We start from the raw sequence: 24,051 nt of genomic DNA, 5'->3' as shown, positions 1-24,051 counted from the left end.
TACTAATACAAATAATATTTAACTTAACTTTTTAGTTGTAATTGAATATTTTTAAATGAAAGCAGGAATATAATGCGGAACCACTCAGTTTACCAACTTTCGCCCAAAAGAATACTGAGCTTTTGTTTGAAATGTTAATGGCTTCCAAAGAATTTTAAACCACAAAAAACCATTTTTCAGCACCGCTTTAATATATTATGAAAACTAATTACATACGCCGACTTTGAAATTCTGAAAAAATGTTCAATTCTAATTTGAAGCTCCGCCAATGCAATGCCACTGGGAAATTTGCGTTTGCTTAGCCTGCCAAATACAAGAACATGCCCCTCTCTGGGTATCTGGTTTGATATGAATTTTAATGGCCTTGTGCATGGTTGAAACGATTTATGATGCGCCACGCACGCGGTTAATTAGACACAGCAACGGGGGAAAAAAAAAACCAAAAACAGAATTGAGGCCACAGCTGAGATGGGGCGGAATCCGATGTGGGAGGGATGCTGTGGGGGAGGGTTTCATCCCCCCGGTGTTGTTGTTATCCTTTTCAATGTCACCCACACAGACTTCCCACATATATAACGCATCATGTGTTTTATCTATGGCGCTCAGATTTCACTTGGAGGGGGGAGTTTTGGCTTGGTTAAGTTTTCTGCCTCTTTGGGGGACTTTGCTTACTTCTCCGCTCCCTCGCGCTGCTTCAACGTCAACTTGCCGCTTATATCATTTAATCTTTAATATCCTTTCTTAGCGTCGACTTTGGTCTTTTGCCGTTCGCCGCTGTTTTTGTTGTGTCCTATGTGACGTCTTGTCTTACGCACATGTACATACAGCTGGGGTTGAAATTCTAGAAAAGGAGTTATCTAAAAAATGTATTATGAGTTTACATGAAACACATTCTTGCAATTTTCCAATAAGTAAAAATTAACATTGAAGGAAAATCTGAGCTTTCTTATTATTATTAATTTATTTTATTTATTAAAGAGTCATGAGAAATATGAGTTGTGATATTTCAAAAACAAATAATGCTGCTCTAACTAACTTTTAATGCAAAATATATTCTGTAAAAATTTTTAAAATTTCATTTTTATGAGTATTAACTTTCAATATGCTATTATTGTGATCGAAACTGTGCTTGGAGAAGCTCCCATGTTTTTGGTGGGCTCCAAGAAAGTCTTGCCTAGATTTATCACTTGCCAGAGTTATACATACATGGGTGTGTTGCCTTTTTTCTGCCTTCACTTCATGGCCACATGGCTTGGTATGCTCTGATTCTCATCTTCATATCGCATTGTCAAGAATTTGTTTATGTGTTCTGTGTTTGTGGCATTAACAGAGAGCAGCCAAAAATATCTTTATGCCTCATAAGTTTAATTTGGCGCAAATTGTTTTTATTTGCCCAGTCGCCAAAGCCAAACAGCAACAAAAAAGGCAACAAAAACAGTCACCCAAAGAGAAGGATTGGTCTATTCCAATGAGTGGGAGAGGGATGGGGATACGGAGACTAGAGTTGCCACATGCATGTGTGAAGCAACAAAATGGCCGCCATGGTTTCTTTTTGTTTTTTTTTCGGCTAACATTCTGGCATTTCTACAAATTCTTTTTGAATGTCATTAGTATAATTGAAAAAGCCATTGGCAGAGGGCCAACAAAACCCAAAAAAGGGTAAAATCAACATAGGCAACAACCAAACCAAGAACTAACTGCAATACGTGGCCGATGCGACACGCGAAATCCAATAAAAATTTTTGTACAATTCTGTTCTCTTTGTGTTTGTTGCTATAGTCCTGGAAAGTTTAGCGACTTTAGCTGCCTTGATAAAACGACAGTCGCAACAAAAACATGTGAAAAAAAAGGGGCACCCAAAGGATACCAAAGAGTTCCACATACATACATGTGCATAAATTTAGCAGTTGACATCAAGCAAATGTACATGAGATATGGCTTAGAATAACTATCAGCATGAGTTATAGAGTGTACATCCATGTGGAGTTGTTTATGCCGAGATTGCAGCGACACGATATGCAAAATATCGAAAAGTAGAATGTCTAGCCAGCAGGAAATGTCGAAGAACACCAGAAGGTCTATGAAAAGTTATAAAGGCTTATGTTTATTAAATTGTAGACTTACATTTCAATGATTTTTTAGTACAATACTTTAGTAATATTAAACACGAAAGTGTAATAATTTCATAAATAAATTAAAATAAAGTCATATTTAAGCAAACTACAATAGCCAAGTAATTTACCTACAATTCTATTTAACCTTTATTCAACATAAATTTGCAAGTGATTGGATTTCTCAACTATAAAATCCTTTTATTAATCGTGTTTAAAGGCAACACGATGCCCAAACATGTATTTGCAATTACCTCCCACTTTTAATTAGAACTCAAATTGCGAAGAACTTTTACAACAATTGTTCGACATTAAACACGTACATAAATTCCAATTGATTTGTTGGTTTAAATTAAATGTGTGCCACTTTTGAGGGCTTAGTTAAAGTAACCTCGTTTTAGAAGGACAGTCTTGTGTAAGCACACAATTTATGTTCCTATTTCGATCGACATTGTTTCCTCACTTTGTTTGTGCAATAGTCCTCAATATTTTGCAACATCAAAAAGGATGAAAATAAATAGCATTTTGTGATAAGCAAAAATATGTGATGGTCAGTCAGGGCGAGGAGAGTTGGGCAAAGGCTAGAAAAACTAATACATTTTAACCCAAATATGCGAGACATGAGAAGCAAAGAGCTTCTAGTGCTTCCGCTCCTTTGCATTCTCGATTTCCCTGTTCGCTGGCATCGTCTTCAGGTTTTTGCCATAATATTATTAGAGAGAAATTTTATGTAAATAGTTGGATACAAGTTTATTACGCTCTTTATCAATTGATTTGATCTTAAGCACTCTTGTGTATATTTATTACACAGACAAGGCAAGGAAGCTGCACGGAAATCACAGTACACAGTAGCACTTCCGGCTCCCCCGTAATTTCCTTCCACACTTATAACCCAAAAATGTTATGTAAGTTCAATAAAAAGAGTGCAGACTATCTCTATCTGTCTCTGTTTCCCATGCTAGGCAATGTATCGTCTTTCGCAAAGCTCTTAACTGATTGTTTGTCTTGCCAAATGCCTCTCTTTCTCCGCTTTCTCCCCATCTTTCTCTTTGGCTACTTGGCAGAATATTTCCCAACTATTTTCTATATTAGAAAACACAATCCAAACTGGGCATACACAAAGGTGCAACTTTGTATGGAGTCTCAGTGTTCCTTGTTGATATTTATTTGAATCTTGACTGTCTCCCACAAGCCGTGTACCAAACTCATTCAGTAATACAGGCAAAGAAATATTGCTTAACAAAATTTAAAACTTGTATATAATAATTGGATGTAACTATTTCCGTTTCAAACATTTCGGTGGCGCTTCTGAATTTTAATGTATCTTAATAATATTTTATATTACAAATTACAATCAAATAACAACAACAATAATTAAATACACCTATGAAGCAAAAAATACTTAACCATCAAAGATTAAAAATCTTTTTAAGTAAATGTTAAAAGAATATTTTTAAAATTAGCTCTATTTTAAAATGTATCTTTAGACCAGAATTAATATGTTTAATTTCGAACAGATAACACTATCCAACAAATTAGCGATGTTTTATAAGGAACTGCTTTATTTAGGTAAATATATTTTGTTTTCTGAGTGCACATGTTTATCTTGTTCACATGTGTGTGAGTGTGCCTGACTCCGTTTTACCGAAAAGCGAATTTCATTTGAAATTGAACTTGTTTTTGCGCCAATAAATTGTATAGCCAAAGTATTTTGATTGCGTTCGAGTGGGGTTAAGCCCACATCACCCAACCCAACCCCCACTTTCCACCCACCGACCTGTGCTCCTGTGTATTTCCGGTTCACAAATGGAACAACAAGAAGAACTAAAAACCTAAATGCCAAAGCAATAGGCTAAAGTAAATCAACAGTAAAAGCAACCAAGCAAGTAAAAGGTTGGGAGGCTTGTATGAGGTTAGCAAGTTTAACTAAAAGTTGTTCTGTTTTATTTTTTGTTTGGCTGCTTCATTCGTTTTATTAGTGCCAGGGATATGGAGAGCAAAACTCCTTTGAGCAATTCAAATAAATGCCACCATTTATTTGTTGGGGGCGTCAAAGGAAAAGTTAATGTACTAATTTCTCAATTGCGAATAGAAAAGATAGGCGATCACGATGAAGAGCTAGACAAGACTAGCAATAAAATGAGTATTTGTTAACGAACTTTGGTTACACTTCAGCAGAAATAAATAATTGCTATAAAACTTTAATACTAAAGTCTATGCCTTAAGAAAAAAAAAATGTGAATTAAAACTGAAATGGCAAACAACTTACAAGGAAAATTTACTTAAACAGTCAGGGTCTTGGTAAATAATTATTCTTTAATTATAAAAAATGATTTATAAATAAATAACCAGTAAAAGCATTCATATAAATTATTATTTGAAGCGAACAAGTCTTCGAAAAATTTGTCAAATTGTAAAGTTAAGAATAGCTATTTGATAACGGCAATTGAAACATTATTCAACTGTGATGGAGAAGAGAATTCCGTTTAATACCCATTCAATTAAATCAAGAAACAAACTTTGCTATCTACACAAACTAACCAATTGAACTCTTTATATTTCGGCAAATCCTAAATACCCATAAATACCCTTACCCTGTCCCTTTCCCTGGAAAGTTGTGCATCAGGAAAAGTTTTCTGCTTGTGGCTTTAAAACTAAACAGCGCACTTATCTTATTGAGCAGCAGCATCCTCAAACCCATCGCCATCATCATCATCATTATCGTCATGCAGAGCCACATCGAAAACTACGCCAAAAACTATAAGGAAAGAGCAACATTGAAGAAGACTCGCCAAAAACTTGGCCCCGAAGTAGATCCAAAAGCGACTTTGACTGGTCGAAGGAGACGAGGGCCCATAATAATACTCATTTACGGCATTACCGCATTTTGAAGGACCAAACCGAAAGGCAGGACCTTCGTTTAGGGCTGACTCTTCGATTCGGTATGCTTGGCTTTTACGCTTTGTTGGTCTGGTGCAAACAAACAAATCAACTTTGGATAATTATTGCACATCAATCGTTGCCCCTAACATTCTACACAACAAAAATTGCTTATGCAGGATATTCGAAATCTCATAGACAACTTTTACCAAAAATTTAAATTATTTAAAAATAAAAATGTATATATTCAAATTTGGAATTCATTAAGTTAAGTTAAAAATAAGTAAAAAGTAGTAAGTTTCGACTTAAGCCTTTTAAGCCTTTCTTAGGAACTTATATTAAGGAAATCCTGTTTGATATACAAAAAAGAATTACAAATGTTCTTACAATTATTTACCAAAAAGGGTAATTACTTATTAAATGTCAAATTATTATTTTCAAAGTGTACTCCTCGAACTTTCGACTGGAACAAAACAAGCAGGCTGGCAGAGGTTGTTAAAGGATGGTACAGGATGCTGGAGAGAATAGGGTCAGGGGCAGCACTTTCAAGTTTTGCCCACCAATGAGTTGAGTTGCACTGCAGCAGAGCAAATGCCCCGAGGTGATTCCCCACTTCCCACTCTGTCTTTGCCCCTCTATCCGTCTCTTTCGCCCTTTGGTTCCATCACTTGTGCATTGGCGAAAAGTTTTCGGTGCGGTTTTTGCGTACATTTGTCTGATTTGGCAGTCATCATCAGGGGCAGGCAGAGCACTCTCCCCAGCACTCACAGCCCATCAGAGATGTCAAAATGTCAGAGACAAAAACTGATAAATCGTTCAAAACTATGGCAAAAAAGGGAGCATAACAATATGCACACAGAAATCCGTTTAAAAGACAATAAATAATATTTAGAGCCGTAACTATACAATTTGTAATACGAGCATGAGTATATTGGTACATACATGTAGTTAATTTTAAACTCAAAGATCACGGTAATTTTTGTAAGCTGACTTTGCTCCAAAAACAAGTACAGAGTTGCTAAGTCAAAAAAAAAAAGATTTCTAAGATTAAAAATTGAATTAATTTCTAGCACAAATTTATAAATCATTTATAAAAAATATTTCAAACTGTTTAGTTTTGAGTATTTTGTTGTATTACAAGTTTACTTTCATCGTTAAGGTCCCTTTTTATACAACTATCATGAAACTAAAATGGAATAGAAATTTATTCCATTTCATTGAACATTTTGAGCTTACACTTATAATGGAATTTTGTGAGAAATTGAAGAAAAGCTTCCTATGCTAATTAAAAGTATATATAATAATTTTTAAGTCTTAGTTTCTGAAAACAGGATTTTACACCATTTTTTCTCGAATATCCTTTACCCATAAATGGCTAGAAAAGTCACCGGTGTTCTACGCCAGTTTTCGACACTACCCATCCCAAAGGACATCATCACCAGCACCATCGCCATCATCAGGAGCATCGAAGATGTCCTAGTTGGTCGACATGTCCATGTCATCTCTCCATTGAAATCGTTACGAGCTGTTTCCGTTTCGTTTACAAATTTTCGTGCGGCAATAACCGCAGTAGTGCTGCCTCGTTTGCCCTTACTTCCCCCCTCTCTTTCTGGCGCTGATTGTTGCTATATGGGCGAACTTTAACTAATGCAATGCTCCAGAAATGGCACATCATTCGAGATGGTTCGAGTTTGGCCATAACTCGCACTGTTAAATTTTACAGCAATGCTATGTAATTGGTAAAACCAAGTCATCGAATGTTTGTCAATGGCAGTATTGCTCTTTGAATCGGTAATGAGGTTTGTGGATGGGATCAAAAGGATAAAAAGCAATATTCGTAGTGCATATTTCCAAAAACTAAGCAGTGGCCTCTGAATTCATGTTTAAAAACATTTTGATTTTATGTTGAAGCTTTAAAATCACGACCTAAAACCCTTACAAGTTTAATACAAATAATTGAAGTCCTTATGGGCTCTATGGGCTTAATGATCAGTAACCCGGTGGTGCATAAATATGACAGGCATCTGTTTATTTAAAGAAAAAAAATGTATTAAACAAAAAAGTGTTTCTGTCCTTCGTTTGCTTTTTTCCGAACTTTTAATTAATTTATTTTGTATTTAATTTAAATTTTTTTTGTTTTACAACTTATTTTTACCCCCTTAAAATGCGATGTTCACTTTTTTGTACTTTTAATTAATTGGTCAATAAGGGACTATTAAACTTTTTTTTCATTTTATTGTTTTTTTTTTAGACATATTCACCTCCCGCAGCAACAATTCGCCTCACATTTTTCATTCCCTTTATGTGAAACATGTTTAAATAAATTACATATCCGCAACCGAGTTAAAACTTTCCCCTGTGACCCACAAACCAAATCAAAAATTAAACGAAAATACAAAAACAGAAACCGAAACAGTAAAAAGCCGAAAACAAAACTTTGATCTAGTTGCTAAACTATTTAAGTAAAGGCAGCTCTCAACCTCTGACCGAGAGCAGAATAAAAAGCAGAGCTCAAACGCACGTCTCTAGTTTATTAAATTTGCGGCAACACTTGGCACCAGCAAACGGGGGTCACGGGGGCTGGGAATCATGGGGATTCCATGGGCGGGGGGTGATCTGGGGGGGGATGGCGGAACACTTTGGATGGTTGGCGGACTGCCCCTGACATTTCTGCGGCTCGACTCAGAGTCATAAAATGATTGCATGCTCTACATAACAAAGCACACACAGGAATAACGTATATATAATATATATACTTGCAAAACACTTAGTGGCAGGTAGAGCTAAAGAGGCCAGACACTGCCCAAAATAATTAGAATAATTTTGTTTTTCTTATTTAAACATTTTTAATAGGAGTTACAAGAGTTAGAAGCTATTTGCAATGCATTGGCAGGAAATATTTATGAATGCCTAAAAGTATGCAATCAAATGCATACCTGTGTTAAATTTTTCAATGATTCCTTCAATTGTTTCTGATTTGCCAAAGTAACTTAAAAAACATCCAAATTGTTATTACTATTTTTCTATGTGGTTTAATTTTTTTAAATAAATTTAATTAAATCATAAATCTACAATATAGACATAATAAAAATATTTATCCGGAATGCCCAAAATGTAAACTGCATAATCATGTACAAGTTATAAGTAAAATTTAATGCGCTTTCGTAAGCCTATTTTTTACTTATACTTGTCTATAGTCTCCAACCCATTTTTGCTCTGTTTAAATTTGTTCTCAGTGTATAGGCAAAGGCTGTTTCAGGCCTTGCCCAAAAACTCCCAGGCGTCACCATAAACATTACCAAAGCCAACGTCATCAGCACCATCATCATGATCATAGTTCTACCGACCATTAATGATAACATGCCGTTCCTCCCCGATTTACCCACCCCTCTCATCCACATCCTGGGCTGTGTGCTGTATGTGTGTGGCAAATATGAAATTTATAGTTTTATGATGACTGCTGAGTGTGCCACTGCCAACGCCTTTTACGGCTTCTGGGTTCAACTAAACTTTACGAGCCGGCACAGCCAGCAAACCGAGGAAGCGAACTAGGAGAAGAATCTGCCCTCCATTTTTACCCGGACCCCAGACCGCCACACCCCCTTTTTAACCACCCTCGACACCTAGTGGCATAAATAAAATCATACAACTTGGTTCTTTCGCTCGCCTCCACGTTTATTTCCGCCTACTTGGGCGCCATTGCCATTGCCGTTGCCGATTGCTGCTGCAGCTTCCCGCTTCACACGCCCCTGTATCAAAAAAATAAACCCCCTTTTCGTCGTTCCACTGCATCAACATCCACTGCCTTATTTTCCATCTCAGTACACTACAACAAAAATGTATATAGATGTTTATAGATCCTAGACGTTTCACATGCAGACTATCCAAAGCTAAACATTTTTTTTTAGCGTTTTTTTTTTTTAATTTTTGCTTTATTTTAATATTAGTTAATAGTATTATAAACATCAAAAGCTGTACTAATGGTTTCAAAATATTTTTTATGAAATAAACAAGTGCTATAATACTAAGATCTTGATTTTAATTATTTATCTAAAATTGTTGTAAGTACAAAAACAAATACTTGATTCTGTAACTTCTAACAGTCATGTAGATTAACTAACTATTATTATTCTGAAATAATTTAATAAAATACTTGAATTATAAAATATGTCAAATTGTTGAACAACATATATTGTTTTTAAAAATATTTTTCGAACTGCACTATTTTTTAAAAAAAAGAGAATTTTTTGAAGTGCATATTTCGAAGCCAAGCCAAAGTTGAAGTTTTATGGCTGAAAGCAAGGAGTAGACCGTGGGGCTGCATGCCGCAAATATGTTTTTGATTATTATGACTCTTCGAGATTATGCAATTTTATGAATATGAATGGTTTATGTGCAGGTATGGCGCGAAAAATGAATTGCATTTCCACAGCTCAGCTTAGTAGAGTTCGGTTCGGTTTGGCTTTATCCGTTTTGGTTTTTCTGCTCTGGCCTGCCCGATGACGATAACGATGTTTTGATGTTCCCATATATTCGAGACAGAGTGAGTGGGATAAAAGGAATTTGTAAAGTCGCTAGGACGGCTTCACTTCGTTGGCTGTTTGTGCCTTTAAGCAGATTTCGAATTTAAATCTAATTCTCCACTCTCGACACTGTCATCTGGCATGAGTGACGCATTCTCACTGACTCACTGACTGACAGCTCCGCACCAGGACACTAAAGGATGTGGGGTCAGAAATGATGGAGGCGGCCATCCTGGTGAAGAGCAATAAAGTATGGAGTGAGAGGCTCTGATGGAGCTGCTATAATGTCAACGGCATGGCCAACGGGATTGGAACTGAGGAGACTGCGCGTAATTGATTCGGTTAGGCAGAAGTCCAGATGAGCTACATATCCGAAAAGAGATTTTGAAATGGAATAACAAGTTGTCTTTGTGGCACATTTTTTTTGGAAATCAAAATGTGAAAGCAATAAAAATAAGGATTAATAGAAAGGCAAGACAAAATTGTATTTAATACATTTAAAACATATATACGATAGAGTTTTGTAGTCCACAAAGTAGTAGCTAGATAAATTAAACAATAATTTATTCTTATAACAATTTAGTTAGTGTAATTAACAAAAAATGGAAGTAGATATTTTTAATCAATAATTCTTGTTTAAAAATGAAAGTATCTTACTTTATGCTAATACTGAATAAAAGAGTTTCTTGAAAAATCCATATTAAAATATGGCATTTAGTCAGATTGGTTTTTGCCGAATGATATGACCAAAAAGACCGAAAACTTGTGCCCTTCCCTAAACACTTCAATCGCCCCTCTCTATTCAACCCCTTTTATTCACACAATATACAAACAAACCAAACCAGATGATAACAGAAATGAAGGCAAGAAAAAAAGTGCTGGCAAAATGACTGCAATCTGTCGTCTCAACGTTGATGACATTTTGAGTGAATGAACCAACGAACGAGCCTATCCCGCTCCCCCTCATCAGACCATCGTCATGCCCCTGGAAAAAAAGGCCCCACCTTCCCCCGACTATCCTGTTTTTTAACAAATTGGTGTGATCCCAGAGTGACGCGTCATATTCGCAGACACTTTAGCAGGACCCCAGGATCAGGAAGAGAAAAGCAGGAGCACACTTTGAAAAAAAGAAATCGGAGAAAATTCAATGCAGTTAAGCAAATTTCGTTTTTATATACAAGGTAAATCAGAATAGCTTAATAATCTTTAAGCACATATATATATTTATATATATCATATTTATATTCAATTTTACAAAACAAATTGATTTATGGATTCCAAAAATATTTATCTTAATAAATGTTTTTGATTAGAAGTCTTAGTCTTAGAAGTCTAAGGCAAGAAAACAAAATAATTTAAATATTTAAATAAACATGTTTTTTGTATATAGTATTTTAAAACGAAATATTTCATAATATTCATTTTAAAATGAAAAAACCTTCGCATTGAACAAATAATTTTTTTCCGAGTGATTTTAGTAAAGGGTCGCCGACTGATAGAGCGACAGCAGAAAAATTGCAAACGAGTTGAGTCGTTGAGCCAAAAAACCAAAACATACGCAGCATTTATAAGGCAGCCAACAATGAATGCCCCTCCGAGCCCCCCTTCCCATCCCCCGGAGGGGCGTTAGAGTTTCCGAGGGGGTGTGGCATATTGTTAACGCCCACTCAACTCTATGCCATTTTGTATTGATGGCCTGTCTGCCGCACAGCTTTTATATAAAGCCTCCCAGAGATTCCGCTTTGATGTGGGGAGAATGGGGCGATTTTGGAGGGAGTGGGTCGCAGCCTTTGGCATCGTATTTCGGTTTCAATTTTTTTGTTTTTTTTTCTTTGCTGGTTGGGGTAAACAAATCACTAAACAAAAAGCTCACAATGCAGTTAAAGGCAACGCTGGAGATAAAGAAAGTGCGAAACATCAACAACAAAATGTTGGTACCGAAAAGGCTTATTTATACCCAAATTCACTTTAAAGGCTTTAGATTAAACTGAGGAAAAATGAATAAAAATGAGAACTAGATAACAAATCTATTTGGTAAAAAAAACTTTAATATGTCAGAAAAAAATAATAGTATTGAATTTGGAAATTTTTATTATTTTAATATTATCATTCTTCCATTATTTATTACGCTAAAAAATCTTTAGAAATAGAAATCGAAGTATTATATTATTACACCCAAAATTTTAAAGCTAATTTATCATATCATTTCTATAATCCATTGTTTTGTCTAAAATCATGAAAATTTACTGTTTTAATCTTTAGTTTGTCGATTGTAAAATCCAAAAAAAATCCAAGTGTTTGCGCGTGGAAAAACAAGGCATCTATTTCCGTCAACCAAACACAGAAGTGAAATTGCTGTAAATTTAATCCGCTGGCGTTTATGTGCTTTTGTTTTTGCTTGTGTGGGCCGTCTCGCTTTTGTATTGCTCACTCCCTATCTCTTTCTTCCGCCATCAGCCCTTCTCTTTCACTCTTTGGCAGGACCCGTCAATTTGCACGCGTAAAGTGCGCCATCTAGCGTCGTTTATGCGCGCATTTGGCTCACATCAATTTGCGGTGCAGACATTAGCCTCTGCATTTTTTATTAAACGACACCGCGCGACATACGCGGCGTATGCGTAATGCGGTTACTCGCTATGTTGACGCTGCTGATGATTCTGATGACTGCAATGGCGGGGGCACAAGGGCACAATATTAATTGTCGCACATACCTCTCGAATTCCCCGATTCTCTTTATACTTACGTCTGGTATATATGCACATTTATATATATATTACAGTGGTTCTGAGCAAAGCTACTGGATTGTGGAAAATAATTTAATTTTATAAGCGTTTTTTCTTGAGTAATTATTTGATATGCAATAAAAACTTATAAAATTAAGGAAATATTAAAATAATTAAAAAAAAATGCGTTTTTTTTAATTTTTAGGAAAAGTCTTCTTGTGAAATGTTTACATTAATTTTTACGATAGTTCTTCACCTTTTACAATGTCTGTGTTATCGACGAAATAGAAATAAAAACCTATTTAATTTGCATAATTTTATCTTTGTTTTGGATTCCCCTTTGTCTCTTTTGTGTTCTACCATCTATTGGCGTTTTTAAATTGGTGCTCAGATAGCCTCGAATTGCAATTTCTGAATAATTACTGAAGCTGGAACACGAAGTCTATGACAGACCACTGTGTCATCAGCCTCATCTTTCTTGTTCGCATCTGTGATGCGTCTTTTTGTCTTTGATTAGCCGCAGACATCGGTGGGACGGAAAGTGCAGACGGACTGAAACTAGGGGCCTCGATATGAAGTCAGCTCATTGGAGAAATTACATTTACATATTAAAATATGCCAAATGCACAAGCCAGACACGACCAGAGGTTGACTCTGGGGCAGGGGGCTTAATGGGGAATCACCGGCCAGGGACTTCGGATAGCCCTTGGTCAAATGCCCAGCCATGTGATGGCGGCTTTGTTGTTGCTTTTGCCGTTGTTTATGCATAGGCTATACAGCTATATGCCACTATCTCCATCTCTTCATCTACTCTTCGATCCGATCGTCCTTTTGGAGGCGACGGCAAAATGTCTAGTCATGCATCTGGGCAAACGGAAAGGTAAATATGCAGGGAACTTGTAGCGCAGAGCAGTGCACTCTTCAAGTGGTGTGGTAGAAAAGTTACTTAATTGCTAAATTAAACTAAAGATTCAAGGCAAACATTCAAAGAAGTAATAAGAAATAAATATTCACTGTTGCAGAGAATGCATATGTTAATATACTCCAATAAAAATAAATACTTTTATTTTGTTTACTATATATTTGGGATGGGGATAAGAGATTATTTTATTTAATTTTGACCAAATATTATTGACTTAGTGAGAAACTATTCTTTGTTACAAATTAAATAAAACAATTTAAATAAATACTAAAATGAAAAACATCAAGACAAATACATACATACCATTATTTTTAAACAACTGTGTTGAACTAACCGATTGTCCCTCGCTTGTTCTGCATTTACCGTCATGTGCATTTTGCCTATTTTGTTCCTGCACCCGACTTTTGCGCATATTATGCAAAATTGTTTATGCAAATATTGCAAAAAAGAATTAATTTATTTGGCTTGCATGCTAATTTACGAGCCAATAAATGCAGGCGACGCAGGGAGGACGACGCCTAGGGGTCTATTGTTAATTTATTGGTACTTCCCCCTGATTGCTGGCCAGTTTGCATCCCCGCTCACTCCCTTTTTTTTTGGGACTACCACCGATATGTGTAGGCACATTTTAAATTTAAGCCAGGCCAACCATTCAGAGGCACAACAAAAATATATGGTAGAAAATTATAACGCATTGGCCCCGAAAAATCAACAGCTGCCATCCCACAAAAACCAAACAAACCGCATGTCCATGGACCCCTCCGAAAATCCGCCCCTGGGAATTCTGCCTCAGTTGGCTGACCAAACGTCTAAACGGCATTGACCGCATAAGAGCTGGGAAGGAGGTGGAAGGGGTTGGCAATTTAAAAATTTCCACAGCCGCCAAAAAATCAAAGTTGAGAAGCAGCCAAGCGGCGTTCCGTAGGCAGCTAACCGATGGAAGGGGGTTTTTTTCGAGGCCTTGGCAAAATCAACATCCAACGAACCCATCCTCGCTGGCCATGAAATGTGGTTTTCAAACCGAACCACCATTTGAAATTAAAACGAGGTTTCCAAGCGCTGTTTAGCACTACAAGGGACATTGTTGAAAACTCCACTTGAAACGGGTTAACAAATCGGTTTGTGAAACTGTTGGACCGTATTAATTTTAAAAACTTCGGACATACAGGGCTTCCGTACGGGACAAAAGAATTTTGAATTTACCAGTTATACCAACTTTTAAATTGAGTATTAGTAGGACGGGTAAACATTTAGGGTTCCTTAGAAAAATAAATGTCTTGCAGAAGGTAGTTTAATTTAAGTCAAAAGTTTGGAACGCAGTTAAGTCGACTTTTCCGACCCTAAGATTATATATAATCTTGGTCAGCATCACCAGGAGATTCGATATAGCCATCCGTTTCTTACAGTCTTAAAGCTACCTGGATGAATCTTTACAAAAAGTTTTCTATATATTAGAGGTTTAATTCGGACGGGACCGGATCGGACGACTATATCATAAAGCGCCCATTAGAACACTCGGTAAGTAAATGACAAAAATTTTAACTTCGCTGTTTTTCACGTTATACGAATATTCCTTCAGAAATAATAATGGTTTACTATTTCAAAAATTCAGTTTTTATTTTATTTAAATATATTTATATAATATATATAATAATACTATTATTAATTTTAAATAGTTGCCATAAACATGTTTACTTTATTTAGTTTTTGTTTTTAGAAATTATTATTATATATAAATCCTTGTTTTGTTATTAAGATCCTACTGGACAACAATTTTAATAAGTTATACATAAAATTAGTTTAATAAATTTATTTCTAAGAGACAAAAACACATAGTAAGAATAATTTGTTTTTCACAACTTAATAGTTTACTGGCACAAACCAAAATAAAAAATATGCACCATGAATTCCTTGCCAATTTTCACTATATCAGATGCAGAACCGCTTTCGAAATGAACCAAAACTTAATTACTGAAAATTTATATATTCTAAAACCCCTCTTGCGGTTGTTAGGCGAACTGCTTCTTTTGCTGCCTGAAAATGTGCATGTGCCACGCCTCCGACACAGCCGCCCACATTCGCGGTTCCCTATTCAGCAAATTGTTTACAATTGTCAAACAGGCTGGCCACGGTTTTTGCGGTCAGCGCAGCTTTTAATAAGGTGAAAAATGGCGAGCACAAATGTCGTCGGGGTTCAACAGCGTGCCCTCTCTTTCACTACCCTCGCTTGCCGTCGCATTCACTCACCATCTTTCGCGGGGTTTTTGTTTAATGCTGCATAATTTTAGGCGTTAAAAAAACAGCTGCAAAAGCAACAGCAGAAGCGGGAACAACAACAGCAAAATAAAATTGCTGGTGTTTGTGCTTTTGTAACGCCCTCATCAAATATTCAAACGGTAGCCGGGTTGTCCCTTACAAACACGCACACACAACTGCCCAAACACTGAGAGAAAATAAACAGAATACTTAAATAATATTGTAGAGTTACTTCAAAGTGGTTTTAAAATTTTGTTTTTGGTTTATTCTGTTAATTTTCTAGCTAAAATTGATTCATATATCTAAATTCTTCAAGTTTTCTTTTGCATTTATAAGAATTATTTTGAGAACACTAAGCTATTTGTAAAATGAATGAGGCCATATTAAAATTTGTATTTTCTTAGTTGTTTTCTTCTTCCTCGTGACTTAGGTAGGGTACAAATTAATTATTTGATTCTGCTAAACTTCTAAATTACTTATTTACATTCCTTTTGGAAATGTTTAATAATATGTATCATTTTTGGAGGGAAAACTAATTTTTTAGATTTTTTTATCTGTACCTTACACACATACCACACGAATAGGCGGGTAAAAAAACGGCGTCAACAAAAGCCATCATAACAATTAATTTTGAAAACACGTGTAGATTGCTTTTTGCGGTTAGCAGCAGGACATTCTCGCCCAAAAGGGGGAGTGGTCGAAAAGGGGCGTACAAGCGGGCTCAAAATGCCAACGCCGCGACATCTCGACCTCTCGCATGGGTGGGCAATCATAAAACACTTTAAGCATGTTTTCCTGCTAGTTTATTAGTGTAGAACCCCTTTTTCTGTCCATCCAGCCTCTTAATTCAATGTCAACGGAAGTGTCCACTTTCTGATGCTCTGCTAGCAGAAAAAGCTTTTCGACCGTTTGTGGAAATGAAAATCAGGGAAATGTTGTCAGGCCTGGAAGTCCTAAAGAATCTTTTCTTAAGCATTTCACTGAAAGGTTAACCATTTTAATTGGTTAATTACCAAACAAATACCTGAAAGGAAATAACATTTCCTTTAGTGGTTTTCTGGCAATACATAAGACTTTACCTAGACATCATATGAACCACAAATTGAAACGTTTAAATATTAGTATTTTAATTAAATATTTGTTCTTATTAGGGAAATTAATTTGTTTATATTTGTTATATCCTTTTTGATAAATTTCAGTTCACAACAACTTTAATGTAGAGAATTTCAATAATTTCATAGAGTGTTTAATCTTTGTTTAACTTGTATCATTAAAATGCCCAGCTCAGACCGCCCATGGCTGGTGGTCTGTGATTTCTGTCGGCTTGGAAATCGCTCCAATGGGTTTTTCCCTCTGCCTTTGAGGTCTGGCCATGGCATCGATGACTCCTACTTTCAGATTTATTATAATTTCTTCTCTGCCCCCGCTACTTTTTCTGTGTTTGTTAAATAATTAATTCGTGTTGTTCTTTCTGCACATTCACTCGACTTGGGTTAAATAATTTTTCGGCACATATTATGGCCTATTGAAATAATTTGCATAACATGGCCCAAGGCTATGGAATGGACAAACAGCATATGCCGGCTGACGGACAGACGACCAGACGACCAGACGTCCCAAAAGGGGCCAGAAATGCCAGACAGACGCTCTGGTTCTCTGCTTCTCTGCTTTTCTGATTCTCCGGTCCTCCAGTTCTCCGGTTCTCCAGTTCTACAGCCTGCTGCTTGAGGCATTCCGGCGGAGGCCACAAAGTCAACGGCTACGTATAATTTATATGCAAATACACACGGTCCAAGTCCGAACACACAAGCCATCGCACACAAATAAACAAAACAAGGAAGCAGTCTGCACTCACATGTGCTCCAAACAAAATATATCCTGTAACAAACTAAATGGCATAGAAATTTGTTAATTTTATTGAGTTCCGTAGAATATTTAATAAATTAAGAAAGGAATATTTTAACTTTTGTTTATAGTTTCAAATACTTTGTAAACTCTCTAAATCAATTTTCAAATTTATACCCTAACATTAGTTTTAAGTTAAATACTATATAGTATACAAATTACTTAAATTTTATTTAACTTTTGCAAATCATTTTGGATCTTAATGACCTAATAACCTTCGGATACAGTATGCTATTTACATTCTCAACTACAGGATATAAAATGGTGCTTGGAAGGGGAAGAGGGAAATACGAAGGAGTCGCCCAACTATGACTCCGAATGTCTATTAAAATTTATTCGAGCGTAAGTACTGGCAAGCGAGAACTGAAAGCTGAAATCATGTTTAGCTCACTCTCGTAGAAATGGAAAATATATGCAAAAACAGGTGGAAAAGGGGAGAAAATAGGGGTTGAGGAATCAACTAAATGCTAAATAATCAAATGTACGCAGGTAAGGTACACGCAGTAAAAGAAGGTCGACAACAAGCCAAAGGAATATGAATGCCATAAAGCGCGAGGAGATTGAGAACTTACTGCAGAGACTTGAGATTGTTTCAATAAATCAGTGAAAAGGAACTGTAAAGATAAACTATAGGTTTAAAAAAGATTGCTTTGTTGCATAATCTTAAATTAAGTCAAGTCAAATAGTTATATTACTTCAATGTAACAAAAAAATTTTATACATTTATAGCAAATATCAAACCTTTACAACTCTTTGATTAACCCCCTCTCCAGCAGAAGGCAACCACAACAAAGTGTTGTTGCTCTTCGGCCAAGGAGAGTTAGGTGCTAAACAGGGCATGGCGAGGCTGAGCCGAGAACAGTTCAGCTCAGCTTCTTCGTGGCTTTGGAGATACTGCCGCAGCATGCTAACTAGTACACTGGTAAAAATTTTATTCAATTTCAATTCCACATTTGAAATATTAATAATATAATTTCTAGAATGGCTGGAAAACTGAAGTGACTAATTGAAATTTATATGCTTTGCATATTAAATTAATTTCGAATAAAAATCTGAACACCACTGATATATATTGTTCCTAAATTCTAAATCTTTTAAATAGTGATCTGAAATTTGTACAGGTATTTCCGAGCAATTTTGTTTTCCGTGCAGGTAACTACTGTTCTGCCAACAACATACATATTTACATGAACATCTACACGTTTTTGTTCGCTTGTCAGGAGAGGAACAAAAGCTGGACAGCCGTGGATGGCTGGGGATACAACTTTGTAAGTAGTTTAATTAAATTAATAAAACTTAAAGCTCGACGAGAGAGGGCCGCGCGTTGGCGCGCTGGCAAACCTCTGACAGGCCGAAGTCGGGCGTGGATAAGGCGAGTCCTTCAAAAGTCGCGCAGGACACTCGCATAAAAGTTGACTGCGCCTTGTTGGTGGGCGGGTGAAGTGATGGCAAAGACGGCAAACAAATGCAAGCAATGACGGGTAAAGTGCTCGTTGCGTATTTTAATTTGGTTTAAAAACATTGTTTCGCACAAATCCCTCAAGTGTACGTCATTTCACCTCTGACGTCACGTCACATCGTCGAGTAACTTTTCATTCTGCCTCCCTAACTCTCACTCAGGGTGTCTGTTTTTATACTCTTGCAGGAGGAGTTGGGATTTTTAAAAGAATTTTGTACTTTTCATAAGAATCTGGAGGTATTTTAGAATTGTTACCAATGCACATATATTCCTTACCTAGAAGTAGGCTATGATTTTTATTGTACACTGTAAAGTACAAAACAATTTACCTGGAAAAAGATTTTAAATTTAATTTAATTTAATATTTAATAAATAAAAATTTAAAAAAAATTCCTGCACTCATTCATTATAAATCATTTGTTAAAATGTCTTCTTCTTTTGCTAGTTAAATAAGGTTTGCACCCTTAAATCACATTTTAGCTAGGGAAAATGATATTTTGTAAGGTACGATTAACTTCGTTATACGAATTCAGTACTGGATTCATGTTCCTCCTCTGTTTGTCTTTTTGTGTGTGTATTGTGACAGCAGCGTAAAAACCGCGTTGACAGCCTGGCAGGGGAAATGGGAATTGGGCGTGGGAAATCTAAGGGGGTGGCACTGGAAAATGCAGTCAGGGGCTCAGTGCAACGCCAACTGCAAATGTAAGAAATGTAAATTGTGCAGCTTTTGGCGTGCACTTTATTCGTTCTTGTTGCATTCACGTGCAAAAATGTTCATGAGCTCGAACAAACCCCCTCAACAGAAAATGAAAACCATGGGGTTAAGGCATGGGGTATCAGGGTTTTAGCTGCTGCTTTATAATGAACTCGAAAACCAACTCATAATTAAACGAGGAGTTATGCGACATGGACCAACGCTCGATGCCTGGGGTCATGGGTCATGGCAAAAAGCATTTTTCTTGCTCTCGCCCACTTGAATTGCAACCAAAAAGTGTCGTAAATACGAGAGATACGACAAAACAGAAAAACAGTAAAACGGGAAAGAAGAGTTTGGTTTATTCAGCCACAGAGAAGATTGACTAGAACAGTCCCCGAAGCAATATGTTTTTGGACTTGGAGTACCCAAAATGATGGCTCAGAGAGCTGCAACTAATTGTTGGTCGTAAAGACTTAATTTTACAATTGGTTCCCAGCGAGCTTTTGTTAAATTGAACTTGTGTTTTTTTTGTTTGAATTGAGATTCTAAATTTTATTATTTTTGGTTTTATATCTCTTAAAGTAAAATCGTTAAGGAAACGAATTTTTTTCCTTGACCAGAATCAAAAGCCGGTTGATATAGCCATAGATAGAAAATCGACAATCGAACATTTAAAGTCGTATTATAGAATATTTTACTTTTATGATATCTGCAAGGGTATATCCCTTCAATCATATAAAATTTAATAGTATATTTATTTGTAAATGCCAATTTTCATCATCTTAGCTTTGCATTTAGTAAATTTCTGGAGCTGGCAGAATTTATGCCAATTTAGTCCATTATGCCAGGCCATCTAGCAAATCCTTAGCCAACCCAGTTGGCTACTGGCACTTCACCAAAAAATCCAGCTAGCCGGCAAGCGCCTAACAAGCGAATCCACTTAACTTACCAAGGCCAATCCCCCAGAATTCGAATTCGCGATGGGCGCTCACTTCAAATAAGTATTTTTCACAGCACAACAGTACGGCGAAAAAAGTGGCAATGGAAACACAAAAGCTTTTCTCTCGCTCTTTTCTTTATTATTTTTTTTATTTGTGCGACCTCATTTCACGGCGAAAGGCGCCAAGAAGAACTTTCGCCATGCCACAAAACGCAACTCATTAAAAAGATCACCGCACCGGGCGGGCAACCAACGCAACCGACGGAAACGGCAAAGGACCTGTGGAGGCAGTGAAGGGAGCGACGGTGACGCCGCCTCCGAACAATCGAACAATATCAACGCGCCACTACAATTCTCAGCTCAAAACGGGAAAAACACCTCACGCTTCTGCGAAAATTAAAATACTCTTAGTCAGGAAGAACGTTCTTTATAATATATAATAAATACTTTTGGTCAAAAATGATTTATCTGAAGGGTTTCTAATAATCAGATTATACTTTGAAGACATAGTTATTTAAGCGGACCGAAGTGTGTAACAACTAAATCTACAAACGCTTTCTTTTTATGTTAACCTGTCTTAAATTTTGAATTAAATTTATACTGTGAAATTTAATTAAATTCATAGATGATGCTGAACTTGAAGTCTAGAAATTTAAAAAAAAAAATTGTATACCTATTTTTAAAGGATCTTTTTTAAATTTGAATTATTTTCGGAGTCATAGTCTATATTGGGACGTGACGTCCAAGCCGTTAGTATTGTTTCCTAAACTTTAAACGCGTTGTTCTCAAAACTATTTTCAAACAAATTTTTATCATTTCTTTTTTATTTTACTTGAGAAAATACTCAAAATTCAGGCTTCTAGACCAGCATACTCCAAGCAGCTTAAAATTAGTATTAGTCATATTTTAACAAATAATATGTATTTACTACAAAGTTACCGAAGTGGAAAAAATGCACTGAATACCAAAAATCGTTATCTAATATCTAGGGTATTTAAAACTGGCACAAAGTCGCAGACAAAAGACCACAAGCAAAAAGGGGAAACTGCAAAACAGGACACACTGCCTCCCACATAAAAAATTAGGGCACTTACGCGTGTTGGCGTAAAAAAGCAGCAAACTTTCCTTGAAGCCCCAAGCCCGACACCGCCCCTCCCCGCCCCGCACCGCCCACCACTTTCGGCTCTTGAACATGGCAAGTTTTAAGCAAATGTCAGCCAGCCCGATGATGACCCTACTTTTTTTTGAAAATGTGTCAGAGCTACAAGTGAAGAGCAACTGTTGCAAGAGGCCCCTGTTGATGTGGGCGGCTGACAGTGGGTGGTGGTGTTGGTGGTGGGGCTGAGTGGGTGGGTTTGGGGTGATCACGAGGGTGGGGCCGTTCGTCTGGTTGCTGCTGTTGCATAAATATTCAAAGCTTTACATGACTGCAGGCTGGCTAAAAATGTGCAACAGCGAAAATCGGGGAGCTGGCTTGTATCTGGGAGGTCGTCGGTGATGAGTGGGTTTAGTGGCGAGGTTGGATGATGACGATGATGACTGTATAGCAAACTCTGGCCCTGCAAAAAGGCTACTTGTTGAGTGGGTTGCTTTCAAAAAATATAGTATTTAATCTAGCATAAATGAATGGGCTGAAATTCCAAAGAACTATATTAAATATAAACAGACATTTTTATAGTCCAACTATGATATATAGCAGTGGAAAATTATAGCTTATTAAGTGTACTTTTCAGGGTCTTAGAGTGTAAATGCAATTTGGCTTTTGAATTCTTATAACACTCATCCAGCCTAGGTCAAACCCATTTGTTTGGATTTCATTCAATATATATAAATGTTAGATGCAAAAATCAAAGTATCTGCAATGCCGACTGAAATTTTATTTTCGTGTATTTCGCATTATTAAAGGTATTGACAAAATGTTTGGAAAGGGAAAACAAAATTGTATTTTAAAAGGAATTATATTAAATAAGTTAAACCAAATGCTAAATTTAAAAACAAATAATTTGTTTTCATAATTTGTAGAGCTTTGTGGCATTGGAAACGAAGTCTTCAGATCAAAGCATATCTATTTTATCCAAATATATAATTTCTATTTGTATTCCTATCAATGAGAAATTTACATTTTCATCCTAAGTATATAGTGTGTAACAATATCGTCTTGTTTTTGGATATTTGTGATGATGTTACCGAAAGAAGTGCTGGTTCCACCCTCGCAAGACCCTGGCGTAAAATTGTTTTCGTGTGTACGCGTTCTAGCAATATAAAAACGCAACAGCGATGGCAACTACAACTGCAACTGCAACAAAAGTTGAAGGGGGACGGCAAGAGGGTGGCGCGATGGTTGGCAGAACGAGAGAGCACTAATAACAGGCTGCGGCGGCAAAGGACAAACGACAGCGGGACAGGTCGACAGACAGGACTCGCAGGACTGACAGCCTTTGCCGTCTGTCCGTCCTGTCAGGAGCAACTGTCAACGAGCTGGCAACCACTTAAAGCCTTCAAAATGGCGCAAGTTTAAATTAAAATTTTTTGAAGTACACAACGCCGACACCCAGTAGCAACCAAGTGGCAGCAGCAACAGCAACAGCAATAGCAAGGGCACGGTAGCAAAATTGGAGCGGCAGCGGCAACACATCACAGCAGAAACAACAAGGCTTCGGCAGCGGCTTTTTTGGATACAAGGCAAAACTTTCATGCAATTTCGCCCTGTAAAATGCACTTAGCCCAAAAATCCCAGGAAATCCCAAAGACAGCCAGGCCGTAAAAACCCAAGTTACTATTAAAAAAAATGTTAAGAAGTCTTTAACAAGTGTACTTTTTATTGTTTTAAATCTTAAGGGTCAAAAGATTTTTATTTCTTAAATATACGATATTTTAATTAATATTTTCATTGTGAAGTTTCAATTGGAATAATTTGGCTCATTAGTTGTTATTGTAAAACATCGTAAATTAAACTAACGATCTTGAAGAAATAAACTTTTTTTTTCCTTGTTTATTCAAAAAATGTATTTCATTATATCACATTTTATTGGGAATAATTATTGTAAGTTTTTCTATTGCATATTAAGTCGCTTCTTAAATATATTTCGTTTTTTGTTAATTCACTTAAAATTAAAGTTTGTTTCTTCAATACATTAAATTCATTTTTATACCTTTTTTAAGGGTCAGTACTTAAGCTGTAAAGTATTTCCTATAAAATCAAATAAATCAAAGAAACTTACTTGCCCAAAATAAAAATAATTTGTATTACAAGATTTTGTGTGGAATTAGGAAATTTTTTGTTTTGAAAGCCGTTTTGGTACCTTTAATTTTGGGTTTAAATTAATATTGTGAGGGTTTTTCGATTTCTGGACCATTTTTTTGCGCTGAGTGTGCTGGCAATATGCGGTCGGTAAAGGATTCGGGCGCAGATCTGCCGCAAGTGCATTTGCGAAAAACTTTAACGATTTAGGCTCAACATGTTGGCAAAGCAGCAACGACAACCAGCGCAATTGTTTCAGCTCGCAACACATTTTATGATGGTTCCTTTTTGGAGCTGCCTTCGCTTCTGCCGCTTGCTGTCCTTGGACGGCACTTTTAGTGCCACACTGCTGCGAACCGCATTGACAAAAAGTTTACATCTTTTGCCAGCATCG

Source organism: Drosophila elegans, unplaced genomic scaffold, assembly GCF_018152505.1.
Source record: "Drosophila elegans isolate 14027-0461.03 unplaced genomic scaffold, ASM1815250v1 contig_208, whole genome shotgun sequence".
In the NCBI taxonomy this organism is placed as follows: Eukaryota; Metazoa; Arthropoda; class Insecta; order Diptera; family Drosophilidae; genus Drosophila; species Drosophila elegans.
Note: the sequence above shows the minus strand (reverse complement) of the source record.